The 8,154-nt window shown below is 36.7% G+C and overlaps 1 pseudogene; it reads right to left on the bottom strand.

Annotated features, from left to right (window-relative positions):
* Positions 1 to 5,279: 5,279 nt before the first annotated feature.
* Positions 5,280 to 5,480, bottom strand: LOC114219466 (small nucleolar RNA U3; annotated as a pseudogene).
* Between the last annotated feature and the right edge of the window lie 2,674 nt (positions 5,481 to 8,154).

The raw sequence follows: 8,154 nt of genomic DNA, 5'->3' as shown, positions 1-8,154 counted from the left end.
GCGATGCTTATTTTTAACGACTGAGCCACCCAGGCGCCCAGGGCGATGCTTATTCTTACAGATTGATTCCCTAAAAGAAAATTCTTGTTCTATTGTTGGGATTTCTAAAAGAATTCAGTTTGGCAGCAATATTTCATTATTCTTGCTTAACTTGAAAGCCAGAAAACTTAGAACTGAGGACATGGTTCTTTTAAAAGGATAATTGGAAATTAAATATTGAATGCATTTAAGATTTTCTGCTTATTTCTGAAGTGGTTGACATGGTGAGGTCATTTGAAATCCTATTTAATGGAACTCTAATGGAATATTAGGAAAATAGTACTGTCCTGCCTTCACATTGCCCTTACATTAGTAATAGATTTAACACTGACCTTAAACATAGTTCTGGAAATGGCAACTATTAAACAGGAAACATGTTTTTTCTTTCATAGTGGCAGTATTTTGTTTCCTAATAATCATTTCCTAATAAATGATATTTATTACACTCACATGATGAAATTAAGACTTATGCTTGAGGGGCGCCTGGGTGGCTCAGTTGGCTAAGTATCTGCCTTCACCTCAGGTCATGATCCCAAGGTCCTGGGATCCAGCCCGACATTGGGCTCCCTGCTGAGTGGGAGAGAAAGAGAGAGAGAGGTTTCATCTAACTTCTAAACAGAATTTTGAAAAATACAGTTAATGACAGTGAATGGCTCTCATAAGTTATGATGGTGTGCTCTCTCTTTTCTCAGATGACATGATACTTTATGTGGAAAACCCAAAAGAATCCACCCCCAAATTACTAGAACTCACACTAATTCAGTAATGTGGCAGGATACAAAGTCAATGACAGAAATCAGTTGCTTTCTTATACACTAACAATGCATCTGTAGAAAGAGAAATTAAAGAAACAATTCCATTTACAATAGCACCAAAAACCATAAGATACCTTGGAATAAACCTAACCAAAGAGGTAAAGGCCTATACTCTAGGAACTACAGAACACTCATGAGAGAAATTGAAGAAGACACAAAAAGATGGAAAAACATTCCATGCTCATGGATCAGAAGAACAAACATTGTTAAAATGTCTATGCTCCCCAGAGCAATCTATACCTTCATTGCCATCCCGATCAAAATTCCAATGACATTTTTCAAAGTGCTGGAACAAACCATCCTAAAATTTGTATGGAATCAGAAAAGACCCTGAATCACCAAGGAAATATTGAAAAAGAAAAACAAAGCTGGGGGCATCATGTTGCCCGATTTCAAGCTATATTACAAAGCAGTGATCACCCAGGCAGCATGGTACTGGCACAAAAACAGACATATAGACCAATGGAACAGAATAGAGAGCCCAGATATGGCCCCTCAACTCTATGGTCAAATAATCTTTGACAAAGCAGGAAAAAACATGGAATGGAAAAAAGACAGTCTCTTCAATAAATGGTGCAGGGAAAATTGGACAGCCACATGCAGAAGAATGAAACTCGACCATTCTCTAACACCATACACAAAGATAAACTCAAAATGGATGAAAGACCTCAATGTGAGACAGGAATCCATCAAGATCCTAGAGGAGAACATAGGCAGTAACCTCTTTGACATCGGCCACAGCAACTTCTCTCAAGATACATCTCCAAAGGCTAGTGAAACAAAAGCAAAAATGAACTTTTGGGACTTGATCAAGTTAAAAAGCTTCTGCACAGCAAAGGAAATGGTCAACAAAACTAAGATGCAACCCACAGAATGGGAGAAGATATTTACAGATGACACTACAGAGAAAGGGCTGGTATCCAAGATCTATAAAGAAATTCTCAAGCTCAACACCCAAAAAACAAATAATCAAGTCAAAAATGGGCAGAAGACGTGAACAGACACTTCTCCAAAGAAGACATCCAAGTGGCCAACAGACACATGAAAAAATGTTCATCATCATTAGCCATCAGGGAAATTCAAATCAAAACCACACTGAGATACCACCTTACACCAGTTAGAATGGCAAAAATTGACAAGGCAAGAAACAACAAATGTTGGAGAGGTTGTGGAGAAAGGGGAACCCTTTTACACTGTTGGTGGGAATGCAAGTTGGTACAGCCACTTTGGAAAACAGTGTAGATGTTCCTCAAAAAATTAAAAATAGAGCTACTCCATGACCCGGCAATTGCACTCCTGGGTATTTACCCCAAAGACACAGTTGTAGTGAAAAGAAGGGCCACATGCACCCCAGTGTTCATAGCAGCAATGTCCGCAATAGCCAAACTGTGGAAAGAGCCGAGATGACCTTCAACAGATGAATGGATAAAATGATGTGGTCCATATATACAATGGAATATTACTCAGCCATCAGAAAGGATGAATAACCAATTTTTCCATCAACATGGATGGGACTGGAGGAGATTATGCTCAGTGAAATAAGTCAAGCAGAGAAAGACATGTATCATACGGTTTCACTTATTTGTGGAACAAGGAATAGCATGGAGGACATTAGGAGAAGGAAGGGAAAAATGAAGGGGGGGAATCAGAGGGAGAGATGAACCATGAGAGACTATGGACTCTGAGAAACAAACCGAGGGTTTTAGAGGGGAGGGTGTGGGGGATGGGTTAGCCCGGTGATGGGTATTAAGGAAGGCATGTAATGCATGGAGCACTGGGTGTTATACAATAACAATGAATCGTGGATCATTACATCAAAAACTAATGATGTATTGTGACTAACATAATATAATGAAATAAAATTTAAAAAATAAAATAAATAAAAAAGTTATGATGGTGTGAGATATGTGGTTATGATAATACTATAGAGTATTATGTAAAGAACACTTTCATTTTATTTATTTATTTTTTTGAAAGAGAGAGAGAGACAGAGAGAGAACATGAGAACAGGGTAGGAGGCAGAGGGAGTGGGAGAAGACCGCCCCCCCCCCCCCCACTGAGCAGGGAGTTTGACCTGTGCTCCATCCCAGGACCCTGAGATTATGACCGGAGCCAAAGGCAGATGCTTAACCAACTGAGCCACCCAGGTGTCCTAGAACCTTTTCATTTTTATTCAACAAATAATTGAACACCTGTCATAGGCTCGGTTATGACAAAAGTTTTTCTGGCCTCCAGGGTCATAAAGTCAAATAGGGAATAAAGGCATTGGATTACCGTATTGTATTTTTGAGACAGATTAAATTTATTCTGTAAACTAGTGGAAGATGGAACAAGGTAAATCTAGTGATAATTAAGGAAAAGCAGATTTTATTAAGCTAATCTATGTTACAAACAGATTTGTTCAGAAATGAATCCTGCAGCCCTGCAATTACACTGAAATCCTTCCTGACTGGAATATTCAAAGGAACCTTCCTGATTTCCTTTTGGAGGAATCAAGAGATTTCTGAGTTGAAAAGTAAGGTGCTTTCCTGATATGTAAGATTCTTTCCAACCGTACAATAGCATGATTATATAATTATTGAAGGAATTTGTCATTAGAATCATTTTTATACTGTAAATGTATGATTTCAAACTATTTGAATGCCATTAAGTATACATAGCATCAATTCATCTTTTGATTTAGAAAGGACTTATTCTACAGTATTATTTCAGCATCAAGAATTGGAGCACTCATTAATAATAAATGTTAATAAACCATTTATTTTCTCTGCAGCACTTTCACCTTGTTTCCATCCATTGGACTATTCTCCTTCCCTAAACAAACACCTTATTAATTTTATATCAATCCTAAGATTAGCCAAGTGAGTGAGAGGAATAAAAAAGTACCGTCCTCTTTTAAACCAATGAGAAATATGATGGGGAAGAGGAATTTTCTACTTCTTTCCAAAGTGAAGTAAAAATTCTAAATGTCACCTTAATGCTTTATTTAAATATTGTTTAGACTCAGAATTTGATAGCTGATACATTCATGTAAATTTAACCACGAGTCCTTAAATCAAACGTATACCATAGTTTACATCAATTTCTATTTATCTGTTAGACTGACACCCATGGAAATGGCCCATCTATAAAGGGAATCTTCTGTTGCTATACTACCTCAGATTTTCCTTATTAAAAAAAGGATTTCTGCTTCCTCTTCTTTGTATAAAACTAGGTATATACATTGTTGGCCAGTCTGAGAATACTATCTTAATCTAATATCCTTTCTTTCAAATTTTGATGTTTTGAGATTATGTGAGTCTAGTAAATAGAGCTAATGGAACATAATGAGCATTTAAAAGTTATACTGTTTACATAATTGTAATAGTCTGTTGATATGAATAGAAAAGAATGTGGCTAGCTGCCTACACACAACTGGAAATGCAAACATGACTCAATTAGACAGCAAGTGTTCTGTTTTAGAGCCGATGAAACAGATTGAGTGTATACCATGGGGATTTAATGCAGAACATTAACACTAGTGGTTAAAGGGCATCACAGACATCATAGATAACAACATCAAATTTTTATAATTGTTGGATTTCTGTCCATGTTAATACAATCCAAGGCAGTTTCAAAATTCATTTCTTGAATAACTGGTCATTCCTGTGCTGGAATTATCCCTGTTTGAGGAAGACCACTATTATCCATATTTTCAACCCAGATACTCACCAAAGGAAATGTATTCTCTATGATAAACCTAATCCTGGCCAGAAAAGAAAATTGCTATATGAAACACTGAACAATATTTGTGTATATCAAATATTTTCAAGCTTTTTAAAGTGAGTTTTTATTAGTATCTTTATGGCCAGTTAAAGGCCCAGATATGACAAGTTTGCTTATTAAGTGATGTTTTCCATTTTGTTCTTACTGTAGATAAGTCTAACTGTTCACCAAAATCTGGTCTCTTTGTTCACACCATAAAGTTGTAGCTGGAAGGTAGTTGCCAAACCAATTATTACTTTTGCTACCTCTATACCAGCCCCTTACACTACATGTAGTAACTGTACTAGTCATTGTACTAGTTGTACTAGTCATTAGCCAAGTGAATGAAAGGAAAAGTAGTGTGTGCCACTTTGGGACCAAGGCTTTGACAAAGTGGGTGTGCCTTCCTCACGGTTTGACCCCTTCTGCTTGCTGGTTGTTGAAGACCTTGAGGCCCTATGGGATGGGGGAACAGCAGAATAAAAGGAGTCCAGGGCAAGAATGTCACCATGGATGAAAAGAAGTCCCTTAACCCAAACAACTTGCTTGAGATTGAAATATGAACAAGATATAGACTTCCATTAAGTTGAGTCCCTAAATCTTTAGATCTGTTTTTACAACAGTTATCCTCTAAAAATATCCTATCTTAACCAATGATGCTTTTCTTTTTCTTCCCACCCCCGCACTGAGATTGTTTCCCTTCCTTCTTGCTCTTCTAGCGCAGGGAAGAAAGATCATTGATGTTTGCCTGCAGCTGCAGAAGCAACACCCAGAGCTAGCTTCATGCTCAGAAAAGGACGCTGTACTTCCTCCTCATGGTTTCTGGGATTGTATATGTTCAGAGTGACAAACTATAGAAGTGATCCCTAAAAGTATAGTCTTTTTTGTTGCCGTTTTTTATAGAAAATGTTAAATGATCAGTTCAGTGTTTTCTCGATTGCAATTTCCATAACAGCAGGATTGGTGTGTTACTTGCTAACTGCTGAGAAGCTATGGTGCCTATCAGTTTGCAAGTGTTTCATAAATGTTTGATGAATCAAAGAAGCAAATCTCTTACAGTAGACTAAAAAAGTGGTGTTCATTTTGTCTGACTCAGAAGCAAACTTATGACTCTTATGTCCTTAGCCAATATCTAGCTTTTGCATTTCAACCCAACTAGAATGTTTCTCCACTGGCTTCATGACAGAACATTCCCAGCTGTTTCAGTGCTGCATAGCAAAGCTCTGACAGCTTTTAGAGCAAGAGTCAATATTAGTTAATAATCCATCTGCAGTTGCAGCTATTTCATTTCATCACACTGACAACATATATTCCTCCTGCTCCTGTTTCCTTTGGGACTGGTGTTGCTGAACATCAGTATTTGCAGTGAGGCTCCAAGCTGTGACTATAAATCCCTTTGAGTTATTCACTATTCATTTCCACTCAACATGCTCTAATTAGCTCATAATAAATGCTCCCCAAATACTGTGCATCTTACATTTTTCATCAGAATTTAATAGGAAGGAAGGACCACTCTCCCTTCTGTTAAACAAGCCATCTTTGGGCGTCTTTCCGCATCAGACACATTTGATGCATCTTAATTTATATCTATCATTCAGCTCCATCAATGACCCAAGTTCTATCCTTCATTCTATAGCAGGATATATTCGGAAGTGACGACACTTCCATACAGGGAAGCCTGTGCACACTGCGCAAGGATTCTTGAGGCCTTCTGGTGTGAGAGCATGTGTATGTGTGCATATAATAATGTGCAAACCATTTTCACATATTTTATTCTGAAGAACATCCTGATCTCTGAATAAACCCTCTTGTTTTTCATGTTTTCATTTGCGTTCTGGATTTGTTTGAAAGAATTCTAGCAATTGTTTGCTTATTTGTGTTGTGGAAAGAACCCTACTTCTGTATGTGAAGAATATGTATGCTTTTTAGTTTTATGTGGCATGTGGTGTGTGTGTGTGTGTTTGTATGTGTGGGTATATGTGTGTTTGGTACTTTTGTGTTGCTGTACTTTTTAAACAAGTTATGGTATGATCAGAAAATCTTAGAATTAGAAGAAACTTGCTGTCCAGATAATTCAATCACTCATTGTCAGAGATTCTTGTACCGATGTTTAAAAAAAAATAAACGTATTTGGCAGATGAAAGGCACTATTGCTAGTCCTTCTTTTCTGTCATTGTTAAATAGAACGTCTGCTTTGCCTTGTTCCTCTATGATCATTGTCATACTGGCACTTCTGCTTAAGAAAAAATAGTAAAAAAAATGTCAGAATTTATATAAACTATTTGGAATTGTTTTCCAATTTGAAATGAAGTTTTGGAGTTGTGTTCACAGAATTCTAGAAATTTGTGTAACCAAGTTTGAGGCTACTGCTCAAGGACACATATATGTAGCAGTTAGTATTCCTGACAATACGTCCCTGGATCTCAGAATTCTAGGTCCTAAGTTTTAGAAGGTGTTACAGAACATATGAACATAGCTGCGAAAGCTTTATGAGATCATTTTAAAAACATTTCAGGTTTTCTCAAATGTAGAAGTCTAGAGGCTTTGTATTTAACCTTTCTTTTTCTTTTTTAGATTAAGATGACACAGATTAGATCATTAATTTTTATTTCCACTAATAGCTTTGGTAAACCCTTGATTTAGGATATCATAATATAGGAAGAATAAAGGCAAAGTATTTCTCAGGTGGTAGCAGCCTGATCTCAGCCAGCCAAAGCTCTAACTTTGTTGAATTGTGACAACAAATGTTGTGGTTGATTAAACTTATTTTGAAGTCCTTTATATAGGGTCTATTTCATATATGTCAATTTTTATGCTAAAAACAAAGATTCTCAGTGGCAGAACTTTATGTCAAATTGTACGATGGAGGTTGTAAAAATAACAAAAAATAAGCTGAATGTCAAATCCTAAATGCACATCCATTCTGGTCAGTCAGAAGTATATTAAAATTTAAAAGATCATAAAACAAAAAAAATGATTTTAGGTCTTCCAAAATAAGCGAAATGGCAGTATTTCACTCCTGCTTCTCTGAATCCCTAAGGTTATGCTAGGGGTATAAGTGATAGAAGCTTAGTCTTAAAAGATGATCTGATTTGAATCATTTGAGAGGTTTGAGACATGAGATTTCAGGGGATGAGAAATATTTTGGACAAAGGCTAACATGGGGGTAAATCACGGCACTTGAGGTGTGCTCTAAGGAGATAATCTAGGTATAGAACAATGAGAATCAAGACTAGAATGACAGCAGAATGCAAAGGAAAGAAACCCTTGAATCCAGAACACTGACAGGGCTTAAAGCTGGTTACTGACAGGAGACATGAACGATGATGAATCAAAGATGACAAGAAATTAACTTGGAAATTGAAAAATGAGTGCATCCCAAAGATTACATGGAATTTGATAAGATAGGGGTTTAAGCTTTAAGAAAGCAAACTAGAACAAGTTGGATAATTCTGTGTCTAGCCAACAGTTATCTCTGATGAAATGTCATGAAGATAAAGGAGAATTGCTCATCTCTCAATGTCAAAGTAAAATAAACACATTTGCTTCAAAATTA

The sequence above is a fragment of the Eumetopias jubatus genome, unplaced genomic scaffold (genome assembly GCF_037043125.1).
Source record: "Eumetopias jubatus isolate StellerSeaLion01/CBP00866 unplaced genomic scaffold, mEumJub1_p1.0 scaffold_1, whole genome shotgun sequence".
Taxonomy (NCBI): Eukaryota; Metazoa; Chordata; class Mammalia; order Carnivora; family Otariidae; genus Eumetopias; species Eumetopias jubatus.
This window is presented reverse-complemented; position numbering and strand designations above follow the sequence as displayed.